Raw genomic sequence first — 19,280 nt, forward strand, 5'->3', positions numbered from 1 at the left:
AGTCTTTTTGGCCTCGCGAGGCACTGCCCCTCGACCCTACCTTGTATTGCGACAGGGAGCGCACCAGGGCCGCTGCCCCCAAACCCCTGTCAAAAAATATGGGGGAAACCATGCCATCGATAGAATTAGGGAAAATTTAACCTCCGAGTTTGATTAGGCTCCATATAACAACAATAATGATTGTTTTTGATTAAGAGAAAATTAGTTTATAAAAGGAATCCAAAATCTTAAGTACAAAGAGTTGCCATCAAAAAACAAACAGCTGACCCACAACTCAACAAAAACAAAAAACCAAAAAGAAACAAACCTCTAGCACAATAGGCAAAAAACAAAGAGCAAGTAAAAAATAAACATAGGTTCTTCAAGGCTTTAGCGACTTCACCTTCCATCTGGTCTAGATTTTGAGAGAGGTTCCTTAGATCTTACAGTTCAAGCTTAGTTCTCTCCCTAGTCTTTTTGAGATTCCTACAGGACCATGTTGAAGGACCACTGTCATCATTGACCTGTTTACCCTTCTCAGCCAAACCAAGATCAATAACAATATTATGCCTTGATTTCAAAGCCTACATTGTCCGCCACTGATCCACACATATTTTAATACTTTTTGCGTTGCTATGAATAGTTTTGTAGCTCATATTCACCAGGTTCATGAGGTTGTCATCGATTCTCTTCATTTTAACTTCCAAAACCCCCAGTCTGTCTTCATAATCCATTCTCAAATTAGCCATATCTTTAAAAACCTTCTCAAGAATGGATAACATACTTTTCTTTTCTTCATCTATAATCAAATTGTCATCTCCAACCTTAGAACAAGATGGACCACCGTCCTTCTCCATCACAACCATTTTTCTTTTGAGGGATCTATTGGGCCACCAAAATGTCACGTTTTCATTCTCTTTCCCTTCACTTTTAACCATTCCTCATTTTCCTATACCTTGCATTAAGACCATTTTAATATTTATATATAGGTTTAAGAATTTTATTTTCTAAGACATTTATTTTAGTATTTTGAGTGAGTTTATGATTAAATATTAGAAAAATAACATGTTTTTAGTTATATCTCAAAGTTGGATGAGTTTTATAATGTTTACAGGCATAATTGAAGACTACAACAATATTATATTTGACCACTTAGCCTCAAATTCAAATTTCATCTTCAATCTTTGAAGATTTGAGGAATATTTGAGATAATCATTCATGCATTTTTGATGGAGGAGAATAATGGAAGTTTCGATAAGATTTCTTATCAAATATACTAGATATTTGTGAGAGGATTCGTAGAGATAATTATCTTTTAATTATTAAAAAAATGGCTGTACCCACTTGAGAGAAAAGTGGATTTGAATTTATTAGTTTATTATCCTCTTCTCAAAGAAAATCATGAATAAATAAGAGTTCCTTTTTTGATGGAGAAGAATCATGGAAGTTTTGATAAGATTTCTTATCAAATATACTAGATATTTGTGAGAGGATTTGTAGAGATAATTATCTTTTAATTATTAAAAAAATTGGTTGAACCCACATGAGAGAAAAGTGGATTTGAATTTATTAGTTTATTATCCTCTTCTCAAAGAAAATCATGTATAAATAAGAGTGCCTTCTCCACTCCAAAGGGGAACTCTTGTAGCGTACATTCAGATTAAGATGGAGTAAAATACATTTCGTAAGTCCTTGTGTCATTTCGATTATAGCTTTATATTATTGTTTTGTTATAAGACGTAGTTTTAAAATTCACATAGTTTGCAATTAGATTAATTTAGTTATGTTATAGATTAGCATCAACAATCTATTCTATAGAGTATGGGCCTACTCTGGAAGGATGAAGAGCTGATTAATGTAGATTATCTTTTATTTATTTTTTTCAAGCGTGTTTCCATTTTGAAATGATTATTTTCCTTTATTAAAGTTTGGTTTTAAATATTATTTAATTTATGGAAGTGTGTTTACATTCCATTTTGATTAAGATACTACACATGCATGCCATTAAGTTAACTATTAATATAGCTAATTATAGGAATTAAGAACTTGATTCAATCCGGGAAATGTCTTCTAAAACAAAGTAATTTTGAATTCAGTGTGATTATCTTAGAGTTAGTTTCCTACTCCTGCATATACTTTGCTAGCATCTCACATGTTGATGAACACTTGGATTGATAGATTTAATGTCAAGGATTTGTGCATATAAATAATCCAATAGGATTAGATATGATATTAACCTAGTTTATTTCAAGGAACAACCACTTTGATATCTAAAACTGATTAATCAAAACATCTTTGGCAATGCCCAAAAGGTCTAGAGGGCTCTTAGGATCACCCCCAAGAAAAGGGGAGTCTTTCTGGAAGTCCCTAAGTAAGGGATGGTGACTAGTTTTGTCCTCAGCCCAATTAGAAGAGGGAGGGGAAGGGGCCACTCCCATGGAGCCTTTCCCCACACCTATCTCATTCTCTGTTCCAATATTTTGGATGTTAGTCGCCTCCTTAGCCAAAAAATCCTCTTCCACTCAAATTGGAAGAGCTTGACCTACCTTTCTTTTTAACGAGTCTACCTTTTTCATCCCTAAGGGGGAAATTACCTTTTTTTTTTCTCTAAGGAAACACTACATTTTTTTTTATTTTTTTATTAAGAAACACCATCCTCTATTTCCCAATCCTCATCTGAGAATTCATCTTCCACATCCCTTGTATTTGTCTCCATTTCATCCTCAGACCCCATGTTCTCTAAATTTATAGGGGATTTGTCACGGCCTTTACCCTTAGGGGAAGACCCGAGGGATTTGAAATGTTCCATTATTAGAAGGATCAAAACCTCATGAATAATAGGATTTTGATCATTTTTGTTATGCTAATTTCCAATGAGGACAAAAGGTAAATAGGAAATGATATAATTTAACCACACCTTCCCAGAGGGGTTTCATGGACTTTACCTGACATTCGCCATTTGATTTTTTTTAACTATCTTATTCTGCTCCTTTCCTTTAAGAAAGATAGGTGTCATGGTCTCAGAAGATTTTCGGTCCCTAAAAATCTTTCTACCTTCCATAGATAGCCTTGTGATCTTTGCAATCAACTCCTTCAATATATCCATGCTCTTGTTACCAATAGAAAGGCTACAATTCTTCCTTTTGGTGTAGATTATATTAGTCACCTTCAGATCATTGCCATGGAGATGCTCTAAATGAGAAGTGACTCGCCTCTATTTAGAATCTATCAAATTTCCTTTTTTCTTTGAATATCATCATAGGAAATTGGTTCTCATCTATTCGTATCACCACCCAAGTTGGAAGCAACACACAAAATAGCAAGGAGAGGTCTACCGCACAATCTACCCCACTCTCACACCATTGCAATCTAGGTAACCAAAACTATTGGCATTTTTGATGTTTATGTTGTGATTGTCATTGATGGACACACACTTGCATTGAGATCCCCTTTATATGTATAAGCTTAAGCTCAACCGGAATATGTTCCAATTGGTATGTTGTATTATAGTCTTTAGACTATTCATGTTTTACAGAATGTGTTTACCAATCTGAAGTGGCATGTCGACCCCAAGCAGTTTGTGGATCCCAAGCAGTATGAGGGATTAAAGCGGCATAACACATTTTTACCAGTATTCATTTTTGACAAACCGACAACCGGTATTTTGTATGAACCGGTAATACTCCGTGATGAGTTACCAACCGACATTTTGTGATGAGTTACCATCCACCGATTGTTTGACGGTGCCGACACTCTGGCGGTGCTTTTTGTGTCGTGTCACCGAGTATGTCCAGGTTCATTGAACCTAGGGAATTGGATTGTAAACCTATTGGACCGACATGAAATTAGATTCCTTTAAAAGGACATCATGTCTAGGGTTTTAGGTTGTTGTCGACGGTTTTATGTTGTTGCAAGGGTTTAAGGTGGTAGATGAGTTTTTGTGAGAGTGATCTTATCTGAGAAGATCAAGTCTGTGAGGTGTAATAGAGTGAGAGTTATAGAAGACTGAAGTAATGCTGGAATGCATTAGCTATGAGCTATACTGGATCTAACCAAGCAATCTGTGCTATTTGATAGATCATATACTTGTTGATTACTCACCTCGTTGACAAGTCTGAAGCCCTTAACCTGGTAGGCTCAGAGTAGCCTTTGTAAAATCCTCTAACAAGATGGTTCACCTCTGTGAATCTAAAATCCTCTAGCAAGGTAGTCCTTGATCAGACTTATCTCTTAACAAAGATTGAGATTCCTAACAGGATCTGTTTTGGTAAAGAACATTGTAAGACCTTAACTGGTTTGATCTTAACCGGTCTGGTTCCTATTCTGCAGATAGTTACTTGTGAGTTTCATCTCACCGTGGTTTTTCCCATTTGGGTTTCCACGCCAAATATCTTGTGTTATGGTGGTATTGCTTTTGTGGGTGAATATCTTATTTGCATTTTGGTTTGCATGTGTGTTAACCGGTTTGTCTGTTAAACTGTGTTACCGATTTCTCTCTAGACTGTTTAAGTGTTTGAAAGTAGTGTTTTTCGGTATACTAATTCACCTCCCCCTCTTAGTATTCATCAATTGGTATCAGAGCCTATCTTTCTATAAGTCTAACCACTTGGAAAGAGATATGGGGGAATACACTTTGAGGGAACTGACTCACCAGCTCAATCAGTTTGAGCAAGCCTATGATGAACTTATGGTTAAATATAAGGTCTCTCAGGCAAAAAGGAGAGAACATGCTGAAAAGTTGATGGAGCTATCTGAAAATAGTTCTTTAGATGAAGCAGACATGGAAGCCCTAATTGCAGAAGTAAATAAGTTGAATGAATCAAAATCCAACCTGAGAAAGGAGTTGGAAGGACTAACTATCTAGATGTGTCAAGAGCTTGAGAACCGGAGGAAAGTTGAAGATCTAGTGAAGGACAAAGATCATGAGATCTCCAAGTTGAAACAAGAGATCAGTGCACTTATTGCTCACCTTCATGAGAGCAGAATGGAAAAAGAAGGAGTACAAGGTGAACTAAACATAGCCATCTCTAAGAATGCAAGCCTAATGGAGACAAATCCTGCTATTTCCAAAGAACTCTCTGAGTCAAAGGAAATACTTGCTAAGTTCAACAAGAGCACTGTTAAGCTAGAGAAAAAGCTTGAGTCAGCTAAACCGGCAAAGAATACCAATGGAATTGGTTTCTCTGGTCATGAGGAAGGAGAAACCTCAGGAACAAATGCTGAAGCATCAAAGAAGCAACCGACATTCAAAGGAAAAGGTAAGCAAAAATTCAAACCTGTTTGCTTTAACTGTCTTAAAGAAGGACACACTGCCAATGTTTGTAGGAGCAAAGCCTATAATAACTTTCCTTACTTTATAAACAATGTACCTAGATCCAATAAGTTCAATAGTAATTGTTATGCATGCAACAAGTTTGGGCATAGAGCATCTGATTGCAGGTCTATTATGAACAACATCAGAAGATACCCTCAGAGGACTCAAGAAGTTGGTCTAGAATCTTTTGTGAACCAGAACCCCAGCCGGTTTAATGCTTATAATCATCAGTCAAGTAACAGTGGCTATCAACTGGCAACTGGATGGAGAGTAAACTATTGGATTTATCATGGTCATGGTCACATTGCTGCAACATGCAGAAGGAAGAATGGAAATATGAACAATGGACCTTAGAGAGCACCTGGAATGATTTGCTATCATTGCAACAAATCGGGTCATGCAACAAGATTCTGCAGAAGCAGAAAGAGTATATCAGATGATATACCAGTTACTCTGGAAGGAGAAATTGATGTTAAAATAGTTCAAGCGGACATGAACAAAACCTGGAAGAGGAAACCAACAATGTTGGAAGAGGAACCGGTTTCTGCAGCTAGTGTGGAAATTACGGAACCGACAAACTAAGCTTCAGAAAGGCTTAGGGGGAGGAAACGAAGAAATGCTTTCGAACCCCCGGTTTACACCGGTAAAAGACCTTAACCGGTGTGTGTTGCCTATCATCTGGCGAAAGACCGAAAATGGTAAAAGGGGCAAATTAGGGTTTAAACCCTAATAGTGGAGCATTGATGACGGTAGGTGAGGAATATGTTTAAAAGCATTTTTCAAATCATTTCTCACTATCAGTTTTTGAGCGAAGAAAAGTTTTTCAAAGAGCAGAGCGAAGAAAAGGTGATTTGTGCTAAGATTTTGAGAAATTGAGAAACCGCGAAGGAGATTCAAATTCAAATTACAAATGGTCAAGTGAAGAACGCAAAGCGGTGATTTTGCAATCGATAGAGTGTGAGGTGAAGGAGAATATGAAAGCCCTAAATTCACGTGTTTCAAAAGGTATTTCTCGAGTTCTTAAGTTTCTATCATGGCTTCCACATCTCATACCAGTTCTAGTGCATCTGTCGAGTCTGCAAGTTTTTTTCAACGCAAGTCTAAGTATAATGCCTTGTCTCAAGTACTGGCTGGTGTCATAGTAGAAGAGGGAATCTCAAATTACATAGATTGTAAACTCGAAGACCTAGGGTCTCTAGCTATTCATACCCAGCTAGGTTTGTTTTGTGGAAAAGATAAGAAGATCAAATCAGAGTATAGTATTCTGGAGAAGAAGAAGCTCCACAATGTTGTTTACTTCCTGGAGGATTTCACAGAGGATCATATAAGAATCATTCTGAGCAGAGTTCATGGTGACAAGATGTACCTGGAAAGAACGCATGATATAACACCACAAGCAATTCATGCCGTCACTGGTTTCTGCAATACAGGGGAAGTGCCAGCCCTAAGAACGGTAAGCAAAACTAAAATGTCCAAGCTCACTGGTTCAGTGAGCGACTCACGAGGTATGACCATCAATTCTATCAAGGACGATCTAGTGAAGTATGTCTGCATGGTGATAAGCTACCGGACATTCTCTAGCATACTTAACTCTGTATTTGCTGCAGCAGTAAATGCCGCTTACCGAATGATAAAGGAGGATGCATCATTTGACCTATGCACCGGTATGCAAAGGCAACTCCTATTGAATCTAAAATCAATCAAACAAGATAATGCATTGAGGTTCAAGTTTGGACAACTATTGGTTGGGTTGTTCTTTTACTTTCAAGGATACTTCCCAGGAGTGGGAGACATTCAGTGGTCTGCGGGCCAACCGGTTACCAAACAGATAAAGGAAAGTTTGCAAGCAGTGGGAACCGGTTACCCTAAAGTTATGAACAAGTATTTTAATGAGTTCAGATGGAAAATGAACCAAAGAATGAGAATATCAGGTGACATCATCAAGAAATATGAAGACGATATCTGTTTCACCATTAAAGTGGATCAATGCATAATGGAGGCTGTTGAGCCTAGAGTGAAAGAAGTGGAGCCAATGTGCTATGAGGTGATGTATGACATGTTGGAAGGGTATGCCTCTACCCTTATTGCCTCACCGCTTGATCCTAAGGCAAAGAGAACCGACACCTACCTAGAAAGGATAACACCAGTTGAGGAACCACCAACAAAGAAAGGAAAAGAGTCTTCAATGAAGAAGGGAAAAGAAGTGACATCCGCATCTGCACCAGTTACAACAACAAGTCCAAAAGTGACCAAACGGTCACTGACTAAAAAGAAATCGGAAGCGGTACCGGCTAAAGTCTTCGAGAGGAAAAGGAAGACAAAAAGTAATACACTGGCCTCAGAGGAAACTCTGTCTGAGGAGTAGCCCAAGAAGGCGAGACAGATAAGAAAGAAGACAAAGAATGAACCGACATCATCTGCACCGGTAAACATAGATATCTCCTCCTATAAACCTTTGACACATTGTCAAAGAACAATAAAGAATATTAGGAGAAAATTGCTACATGATTTAGTAGATTACTTTGATGACTTTAGTGATGAAGAAAAAGAAGAGGTAGAATAGGAGATTATCATGTATTTGTGTACCTATGACCGGTCACCCTAAGAGATTAAATCTCAGACATCGGATTCTTTGTATAAGTTATTAGATAATAGATGGCGCATTGCCATAGAAAAGGAATAGGAAATTAGGGAGAAATTTTTTGCACAGTACTTTCCCGATCTATCAAATTCTGAATTATTTGATGTTATTGATCAAAATAAAGGACTCTTCTTCACTAGAAGAAGAAGACTCTGGCTATTATAAGGTAGAGTTGATGATGTCGAAAAGAACACTCATCAGTATATGGCAACCGCTGTCTAGTCTCACAAAGCGCGTATAGCCAACTGACAAACTGAGAAAGAACCAGTTATATCCAAACCGGCTGAAGTATTTGATGATGAAGGAAATCCGGTTGTTGAACCGGTCGACACTATTGATGTCGATGCCCTGGACGTAGAAGATGTTACTTAGGAAACACAATCTGAGGTAACAGGACAGGAGCAATAGGCTGAATAGGTTGAAAAGAAACCCGAGGACAGATAGGAAGCGACAAAGGAACAGGCAGAACAGAGGAAAAAGGATAAGGAAGAGAAGAAGCGGAAAGAGGAAGAAAAGAGAAAAGAGGAAGAGGAGAAGAGGAAGGAAGCTGAGAAAAAGAAGAAGGAAGAGGAAGACAAGGAACAGGAGAAGAAGAAGGAAGCAGAGAAAAAGAAGAAGAAGAAGAAAAGGAAGAGGAGAAGAGGACAGAAGCGGAGAAGAAAAAGGCTGAGGAGGACAAAGAAGAGGAGAAGAGAAGAGAAGCAGAGAAGAAAAAAGCAGAAGAGGATAAGGAAAGAGAAGCGACAAAGAGCACCTAGATGGAGACTCCAAAGGCAACCAGTAGTCAAGCCAAACCAGTTGACCTCACCAGTCCTATCGACCTCCAATCTGCAAGTGAAATGGAGCTGATGCAGAGCATCAAAGTTGCCCAAGAACGACTTGAAAACATACGGAGGAAGAAGGAGTAGGATGTAATTCAAGCGGCTGTGGACACTCTTACCAGTTTGATACCCGGTACTAACCTTCTGAGCACTGAATCATCACTGGCCAGACTAAAGCTCCTATGCACAGTAGTGGATGATCAGGTGCAGAGCCTAGAAAAGGCAGCAGAGGCAAATGTCAAGAAGGAGCATCAAAAAGCTCTTAATATAGCTTTGGTGAAGAAGTTGAATGAGCTCTGGTCTGAACTGCAAAAAGAACAAAAGGATATAAAGGACACTCTGGATGAGGGGAATCTGCTACTCAGCAAGATCTGCCAACTCCATCTGTTCTATGATGATGTGCTAGCTCATAAGTAAAAGTTTCAAATAGACTTATAGTCTTACATGAGCACATTCAAGCCGCCTTATGACTCCTTTACAACTTATGGGAAAACCGTTCACCGGTTTCACATCCAGTCAGCAAAAATGGAGCAAGAGATCAGCACCCAGTCTAGAGATTTGCAAGAGCTACAAATGGTTCTACTCCCACGTCTGCAAATTCTTCAGAAGTGCTATCTGAATCTGGATGCATAAACAATTACACAGGAGATGAGCACAATTGATGCCATGGAAGAACAGGTCTCCCAAATGTAGACAGAGAAAAAAGTAGCCACCTCCCTACTTGAGTCCCGGTCTTTATCACTGAAACAATTCTTGCAGGACTTTAAATCTGTTTTTGACAAGTATTATTCCTTATTGTCATAAACTTTTATTATTTTAATATCAAATGAAAACATGGTTGTTCAGCTGTACTTTGTCATTATTGGCAAAGGGGGAGAAGTATTCTATTTGGGAGAAGTATAGGGGAGAAGTATTTGGTAATTAAAATTTTGATATATGCTCTGAATATCTCAATGTTTATGCTCTATATGCACAATTGTTATACATTGTATTGTTAAAGGGATAGTGTATATGCTTAGGGGGAGTAATTTTGCTAATGGCATGATTTTGTTGTAAAACACTTAGATGTCAAAATTTTATTTTCCTAAGTGTTGCCATCAATGCCAAAGGGGGAGATTGTTGGCATTTTTAATGTTTATGTTGTGATTGTCATTGATGGACACACACTTGCATTGAGATCCCCTTATGTATAAGCTTAAGCTCAACCGAAATATGTTCCAACCGGTATGTTGTATTATAGTCTTTAGACTATTGATGTTTTGCAGAATGTGTTTACCGGTCTGAAGCGGCATGTCGACCCCAAGTGGTTCGTGGATCCCAAGCGGTACGAGGGATTAAAGCGGCATAACACATTTTTACCAGTCTTCATTTTTGACAAACCGACAACCGGTATTTTGTATGAACTGGTAATACTCTGTGATGAGTTACCAACCAGCATTTTGTGATGAGTTACAATCCACCGATTGTTTGATGGTGTCGACACTCTGGCGGTGCTTTTTGTGTCGTGTTACCGAGTATGTCCAGGTTCATTGAACCTAGGGAATTGGATTGTAAACCTATTGGACCGACATGAAATCAGATTCCTTTAAAAGGACATCATGTCTAGGGTTTTAGGTTGTTGTCGATGGTTTTATGTTGTTGCAAGGGTTTAAGGTGGTAGATGAGTTTTTGTGAGAGTGATCTTATCTGAGAAGATCAAGTCTATGAGGTTTAATAGAGTGAGAGTTATAGAAGACTGAAGTAATGTTGGAATGCATTAGCTATGAGCTATACTGGATCTAACCAAGCAATCTGTGCTATCTGATAGATCATATACTTGTTGATTACTCACCTCTTTGACAAGTCTGAAGCCCTTAACCGGGTAGGCTCAGAGTAGCCTTTGTAAAATCCTCTAACAAGGTGGTTCACCTCTGTGAATCTAAAATCCTCTAGCAAGGTAGCCCTTGATCGGACTTATCTCCTAACAGAGATTGAGATTCCTAACAGGATCTGTTTTGGTAAAGAACATTATAAGACCTTAACTGGTCTGGTTCCTATTCTGCAGATAGTTACTTGTGAGTTTCATCTCACTGTGGTTTTTCCCATTTGGGTTTCCACATCAAATATCTTGTGTTATGGTGGTATTTCTTTTGTGGGTGAATATCTTATTTGCATTTTGGTTTGCATGTGTGTTAACCGGTTTGTCTGTTAAACTGTGTTACCAGTTTATCTCTAGACTGTTTAAGTGTTTGAAAGCAGTGTTTTTTGGTATACTAATTCACCCCCACCTCTTAGTATTCATCAAAAACCTCTCTACAACAAACCACAATCTGAAATCCAGGAAACAAAAACTGGGACCCAAAATCACCCACAGCCCAAGTGGGTAAATAATGATAGCTAATCAACATTTATTTTTTATTTTATCATATATATTTTTACTACCAATGTTTCTATCAAACTCCATGATCTATAATCAAGATATGAAAGAAAGAAAAGAGAAGTGAAATAATATATTGACTTATTTAAATTAAGTATGAGTTTTTAGCATTAGAAATACTCTCTACGCTTTAATCAATTCTTATTTGTCTAATATCATTGTAATTTGGACGTAGAGATATTTAATTGTTAAAAACTTATTATTTTCATGTTATAGGTAAAATCTGAACTTCTTAGGTACTCTATAATTGTAACTATTGTCAATGTGTTTAATATACAATAAATTGATTTCAATTATTTACTAGCACATCTATTTCAGATAAACCTATGTAAAAGATGTGAAGATATATCATTCTCCAAATACCCATTTCACTTATAACACAAACCGAACAAAAATTAGGTATCTTGATAACGATATTTTTTATAGTGTATTTTACATAGATTTATCTAAGATAAGTATGTTAGTGACATCTATAATTATAACATATAAAATATCAATTTGATTTCCAACATTATTTTAATGAATAAATCAATTTTCTTTTATATAATAATAGAACAATTCTTTTACATTAAATAAAATAAAAAATAATTTAATATTCATCAACATGTTCCATACACATCACAAAAGCTATGAAATAATAAATTATCATCCACAGTTGGCGGCCTTCTTTGACGGATCATAAGCCCTCTTAGATTGCATGAAGTGCTCCATTTGTTTTGATTGATTTGGTTGTTTAATTAAGCAATTTGCTGTGGTTTTTGTCGGATATTTTGCATAAAGGACTGCTGATTTTTATGATCAATACACTGTGAACCTCCACAGTGGGGACAGTACTCAATTATCATCGAACGTGAGGAGACTTAGTCTAGGGCTTCACCATTTTCATTCCCCTTAAATAATCATTTGGATTCTAAGGATAACAATCCTAATGTGGCACAGGAGATAACAGAGTGGGGGAAAGAAGTTATCTCTCAGTGCCATTCAAAATACAAGCAGTCTATCGTTATTGATCTTATTAATCTTCCACTTCAACAACATGGAGATTAGATGCGAGTCTCGACTGTGACTATGAACAAGATAGCTGGAACCCTTGGAATGGCTCTGATTTGTGTTTATGCAGTTGCCATGTTTGCTCTAATGTTTAATAGAGAAAAGCTAGGTAAATATCACCTTTTGATCTCTGGTATTAACCCATTTATAATAGGTAAATATCACCTATTATGAGGATGTGACACCAAAGTGTGCTATTGAGATGGTTGAGATGCTGAGGCATGGTGAAATTTCACCAGTTTGGGACACACAATCCAACTTCAACTTGTATTAAGGAAGGTCTAGCTAGAGGCATTAACACTTTTTTGGGTGAACCAAAACCTTCATCTTACATAGAGGTTGGTGACATCGGAGGATGGAGGATTTCCATCATTTCAAGTTAGATTCTCAATTTGTGATGGTGTCTTGCTTGAGAAGCATTTTTGGTGTTTTGGTCTTGCTTTGCTTTTTTAGCTTTCTTTGTTCATGACGACAAATTTGAAGAATGCATGTATTGTGAAGATTTATTCTAGGGACATGTTTAGGATTTGGTGTTGATCTCAATATGGATTGTTTTCCAGTGGAATTATGAGATTATGATAAAAAATTATACCCTTTCGTGGTCATTAGACAATGATGGAGCTCTGTCATAGCTCAATAGTGATTGTTGTCGAGTAATTCAAGCCTATGATTCGAGAGTTTGAGATTCAGAACTCAAGAATTTAGCTCAAAGCTAAACCATTCTGAGGGCCACGAGATAGCTTGATGGAGCCCCATTTTATTCAAAATTAGTTTCTTCAAGAAAAGATCTTCTAAAAAATGTATATTCATATTATGTAATCAACAAGTTTTTTGATGTAAGCCTTAAGGAAGGTCTCTTGGCTAGTTGAAACTTTAGGTACATTTGTAGGAATAATATAATAAGGGGGTGAATATTGGTGAATGCTATTACATTGTTTAGTCTTTGGTTATGCACTTATAGTGGTAGATTGCATAGCTACACTTCTTCATTTATATGTATTCGATTAATTAATGGATTTTTCACCTCTCTTTCAATATCTATTAGTAGTTTAGTTGATCTTGTCATTTACTTGATTTTTATTACTCACGAGCCATCTATTATTGGTTTGTCTACTATTGGCGTACATCATCTATTGCTAGTTTAACTACTACTAGAGCACCATCTTTTGTTGTTGCTACACCATTTGTTTATATGTTTCATGTCTTAATTATTATCGGTGTGCCGTGTTTTGTCAATATTGTGTATGTTTTTCTTGGTACTTATAATGGAGCCTCCCGCATTGATATTAGTGAGATAACTTATGAGAATTATTATTGTGGAGGATTTCCTCCAAAGCATAATGTTGGTTCTCCTACTTTTAATCTTTTTTTTTTCCTTAGCTCTCCCTTTGGCTATGTTGTATATGCTTTTATGTTATTTGTTCCCAATAGTCATGGTTTTTTGAGAGGACTTAAAAATAAGATTTTTTTTTCCCTCAAAATGGTCTAATTTGTAGAATTGATAGACTATGGTCTTAGCTTTCTCATCTTAATAAATTTATTTGTAGGTAGTGGTGGCCTATTATGAAAGAAATTATTTAATTTACTCTTGTGTGGAGGGAGTTTTAGTTATTGATTTTAACTTTATTTTGAATTAGAATGTTGTTCTTGAAGCTCTTTCATTATTTAAAGGTCATCACACTCTTGTGTTGAATCATTCAATTTTCTTCTTGTTTAGATTTCCCTCCCTAGTTTGTCACTTCATTTTTTGTAAATCATTCTATGTGGGTATCTGTAACTTTATGGACCATTTCATTAATTAGAAGACAACAAGTAGAATATATCTAGTAGTCATACATACATACATACATACATACATGCACATATGCATATGCACGTATACATATATATGTACACATACGCATATACTTATACATATACATATACATATACATATACAAATACATATACATACACACACATGTATATATTTATACACATATATGTATATATGTGTATATGCATGTGTATATATATGTATGTATTTATGTATATGTATATGTATATTTGTATATGTGCACACACACACACATTTGTGTGTGTGTGCGTGTGCAAACACACATATATGTATATGTATATGTATGTATGTATATATATGTATATATGTACTATGTGTGTCTGCGCGCACACACACACACACACACACACACACATATATATATACGTATATGTGTATATATATATACACACATATGTACATATATATACATATACATATATGGGTAAGTGCACAAAGATGGTGGTAAAAAAGGGGGGTATAAGTGGACACTTATTTTATTTTAATTTTTTCTGAAATTAGGTGAACCTGAACTTGGAGGCAAAATTTGAAAGTCATCCACTCAAGATATGAAGATAATCAAAGAACAACTATTGTAGTACTCTAAATCTAGTTTCCAAACTACTAAACTTTTTCAAAATTGGATAAGATTAAGGGGGTCAAATCCTTCGCGCACGAAAAACAGACCCTAATTTTTTCTGAAAAACATAACATAGTGTCTGATATGTGCATCAAAAAAGTCATAGTTAGATTTAGTATTTTGACAAAACCTTTGGCAGAAAGATAGTTAAGAGTGAGCACTAGAAGATGTGTATTTTTTTGTTGAGTATTTTTTTTTATGATTTTTCCAATCGAGCACATCTTGAAAATTAGGTACTTGTTCGTGCGCGAAGCATAAGTTGCACTCAACAAATCGAAAATACAATTTTTTTTTTAAATTGTAAAGAATTAAGTGCACTAAAATAATATATAAAGTTTTTTAAATTTGGATAAGTATATCAAAATTTATTAAAAAAATGGTGCACCTATGTCTGTGAGAACTAAGGAGACACTGGTAAAAGAAATTCAATAATAATATGTTATTGTTGTTCAAATTTTAAAAAAATTATATGGTTAGAAAGCTCAGAAGATGGGTGAAAATATGGTGGCAATTTTAGAAATACCCACTTGATGAAGTGTAAACCTGATGATGACAAAGTCAATAAACAAAGTTGATAAAATAAAACAAGTCAAAAATGAGAGAAATGGAGGGAAATCAAACTTCCAAACAGTAGCTTTGTCATCCAGGCCTATTTCCAAGCCTACACAGTCAAAAGCGCATACGAGGTACTTATGGTATAAAAAACACATACAGGGTACTTATGGTGTAAGAAGCGCATACACGCTCTTTTTACTATAAACATCGTGTATGCACTATTGTTTGAATTTTGGGTGTGTATAATATGATATTGTATATATAATATGTGTATATATATATGTATATAATAATATATAATATATCAAGTATATATATACACATATAAGTGTATTTTCCCCCCCTCTCAAACGCATACAAGGTCTCTCTCTCTCTCTCTCTCTCTCTCTCTCTCTCTCTCTCTCTCTCCATACCCCATCCCTCCCTCTCTCCCCTTCTCCCTTCCTCCATACTCCATCCCTCTCTCTCTCGCTCTCTCCCCTTCTTCCTTCCTCCATACCCCATCCCTCTTTCTCTTCTTCTCTCCCTCCCTCCATACCCCATTGCAACAATGTCTGCACTTCTATAGAAGTAAGTGAATTTATTTCTTGTTTGCAACTTCCTCTTTGATTTTTATCATGTATGCTCTCTTAAGAAAATTGACTGATGGATTTGTGTGTGTGTATTGAATAGGAGGAATAGGGTTTGAAATTGAACCATGGGTGCATTACCGTGACAAATAAGGAAACCTGCAACAATATTCTTCTTGAATGTGTTTTTAATGAGCAGAGTAGATGTGGAAAATAGTGTCAACAAAGCAACATGATGAGTCAGAGTACCTGCAATATTTTTTTCAGAAGGAAACAACTAGTAGGAAGAGAAAGAGGGAGAGTAACATAGATGATGTCCTAGAGAATGATAGTGGTGGGTATGCAATAGTTCCCATGTTGTTACACAATGCTTGTCACCTAAAGAAATTAAATTTTGTTTTATGCATGGCAGTGGTAGTATATGATCATCATCACTTGTCAAAAGGCTTGGAATGGTACATACCCATGAAAGAAATAAAGTGTGTAATTCCTATAGTCACAATCGAGATCAGTCCTATAACCTTACAAATTTAATAGCATCATATGTTTTAGAAATTAGGCAATACTCTTAGGGTTAGGTCAAGATCTTACACTTGCTTTTTAGCGAAGCCTCATTGTTTGTTTGCTTGGAGTCTCTCTTATGCTAACAATGGTCTAACTTAGCTATATCAAAACTAAACTACTGATCTTCTATTTACTGATGTTCTATTCATATCTTTAAATTTAATATATCATTTTATTAGCCCACCATATGACCCCGTAGGTGTCATTAGAGGTCATATTGTTTCCTAAGAGGTCATATGGTGTCCTGTGACCCATTAGGACATGATATGACCTCTTAAGACACCATACAACCCATAACAACACCATATGGTGTCCTAAGGGGTCATAGGATGCCATATGACCCCTCGGGACACCAATGACCCATAACAACACCATATGGTGTTCTAAAGGGTCATATTGTGTTCTATGACCCCTTAGGACACTATTTGGTGTTGTTATAGGTCCTATGGTGTGATAAGGGATAATATAGTGTCATATGCCCTCTTAGGACACCCTATGACCCCTTATATGTTGTTAGGGGTCATATTGTGTTCTAAGGGTCATATTGTGTCATGGATTCGATCTCTCTTCCTCTCCCTCCCCCCTCCTTCCTCTCTCTCTCTCTCTCTCTCTCTCTCTCTCTCTCTCTCTCTCTCTCTCTCTCTCTCTCTCTCTCTCTCTCTCTCCCTTCCTCCATACCCCATCCCTCTCTCTCTCGCTCTCTCCCCTTCTCCCTTCCTCCATACCCCATACCCCATCCCTCTTTCTCTTCTTTTCTCCCTCCCTCTTTCTCTTCTTCTATAATTCCTATAGTCACAATCGATATCAGTCCTATAACCTTGCAAATTTAATAGCATCATATGTTTTAGAACTTAGGCAGTACTCTTAGGGTTAGGTCAAGCTCTTACACTTGCTTTTTAGTGAAGCCTCGTTGTTTGTTTGCTTGGAGTCTCTCTTATGTTGACAATGGTCTAACTTAGCTATATCAAAACTAAACTAATGATGTTCTATTGTATGATGTTCTATTCATAACTTTAAATTTAATATATCATTTTATTATCCCACCGTATGACCCCTTAGGTGTCATTAGAGGTTGTATTGTTTCCTAAGAGGTCATATGGTGTCTTGTGACCTCTTAGGACACCATATGACCTCTTAAGACACCATACAACCCATAACAACACCATATGGTGTCCTAAGGGGTCATAGGATGCCATATGACCCTTCAGAACACCAATGACCCATAGCAACACCATATGGTGTTCTAAAGGGTCATATGGTGTTCTATGACCCCTTAGGACACTATTTGGTGTCGTTATAGGTCTTATGGTGTGCTAAGGGATAATATAGTGTCATATGACCCCTTAGATGTTGTTAGCGGTCATATTGTGTTCTAAGGGTCATGTTGTGTCCTGGATTGGATCTCTCTTTCTCTCCCCCCCCTTCTTCTTCTCTCCCTCTCTCCCTCTCCCTTTATCTCTCTCCCCTTCTCCCTTCCACCATACCCAACCCCTCTGTCTCTCGCTCTCTCCCCTTCTCCCTTCCTCCATACCCCATCCCTCTTTCTCTTCTTATCTTCCTTCCTCTTTCTCTTCTTCTATAATTCCTATAGTCACAATTGAGATCAATCCTATAACCTTGCAAATTTAATAGCATCATATGTTTTAGAACTTAGGTAGTACTCTTAGGGTTAGGTCAAGCTCTTACACTTTCTTTTTAGCAAAGCCTTGTTGTTTGTTCGCTCAAAGTCTCTCTTATGCTGAGCTATATCAAAACTAAACTACTGATGTTCTATTCATAACTTTAAATTTAATATGTCATTTTATTAGGCCACCATATGATCCCTTAGGTGTCATTAGAGGTCGTATTGTTTCCTAAGAGGTCATATGGTATCCTGTGACCCCTTAGGACACCATATGACCTCTTAAGACACCATACGACCCATAACAACACCATATGGTGTCCTAAGGGGTCATAGGATGCCATATGACCCCTTGGGACACCAATGACCCATAACAAAACAATATGGTGTTGTAAATGGTCATATGGTGTTCTATGACCCCTTAGGACACTATTTGGTGTCGTTATAGGTCCTATGGTGTGCTAAGGGATAATATAGTGTCATATGACCCCTTAGGACACCCTATGACCCATTAGATGTTGTTAGGGGTCATATTGTGTTCTAAGGGTCATATTGTGTCATGGATTCGATCTCTCTTCTCTCTCTCTCTCTCTCTCTCCCTTCCTCCATACCCTATCCCTCTTTCTCTTCTTTTGTAATTCCTATAATCACAATTGAGATCAGTCCTATAACCTTGCAAATTTAATAGCATCATATGTTTTAGAACTTAGGCGGTACTCTTAGGGTTAGGTCAAGCTCTTACACTTGCTTTTTAGTGAAGCCTCATTGTTTGTTCGCTTGGAGTCTCTCTTATGCTGACGATGGTATAACTTAGCTATATCAAAACTAAACTACAGATGTTCTATTGTATGATGTTCTACTCATAACTTTAAATATAATATATCATTTTATTAGCCCACCATATGACCCCTTAGGTGTCATTAGAGGTCATATTGTTTCCTAAGAGGTTATATGGTGTCTTGTGACCCCTTAGGACACCATATGACCCCTTAAGACACCATAGGAAGCATAACAACACCATATGGTGTCCTAAGGGGTCATAGGATGCCATATGACCCCTCAAGACACCAATGACCCATAACAATACCATATGGTGTTCTAAAGGGTCATATGGTGTTCTATGACCCCCTAGGACACTATTTGGTGTCGTTATAGGTCCTATGGTGTACTAAGGGCTAATATAGTGTCAGATGACCACTTAGGACACCCTATGACCCCTTAGATGTTGTTAGGGGTCATATTGTGTCCTGGATTCAATCTCTCTTCCTCTCCCTCTCCCTCCCCCCCCCCCCCC

Source organism: Cryptomeria japonica, chromosome 9 (assembly GCF_030272615.1).
Source record: "Cryptomeria japonica chromosome 9, Sugi_1.0, whole genome shotgun sequence".
Classification (NCBI taxonomy): Eukaryota; Viridiplantae; Streptophyta; class Pinopsida; order Cupressales; family Cupressaceae; genus Cryptomeria; species Cryptomeria japonica.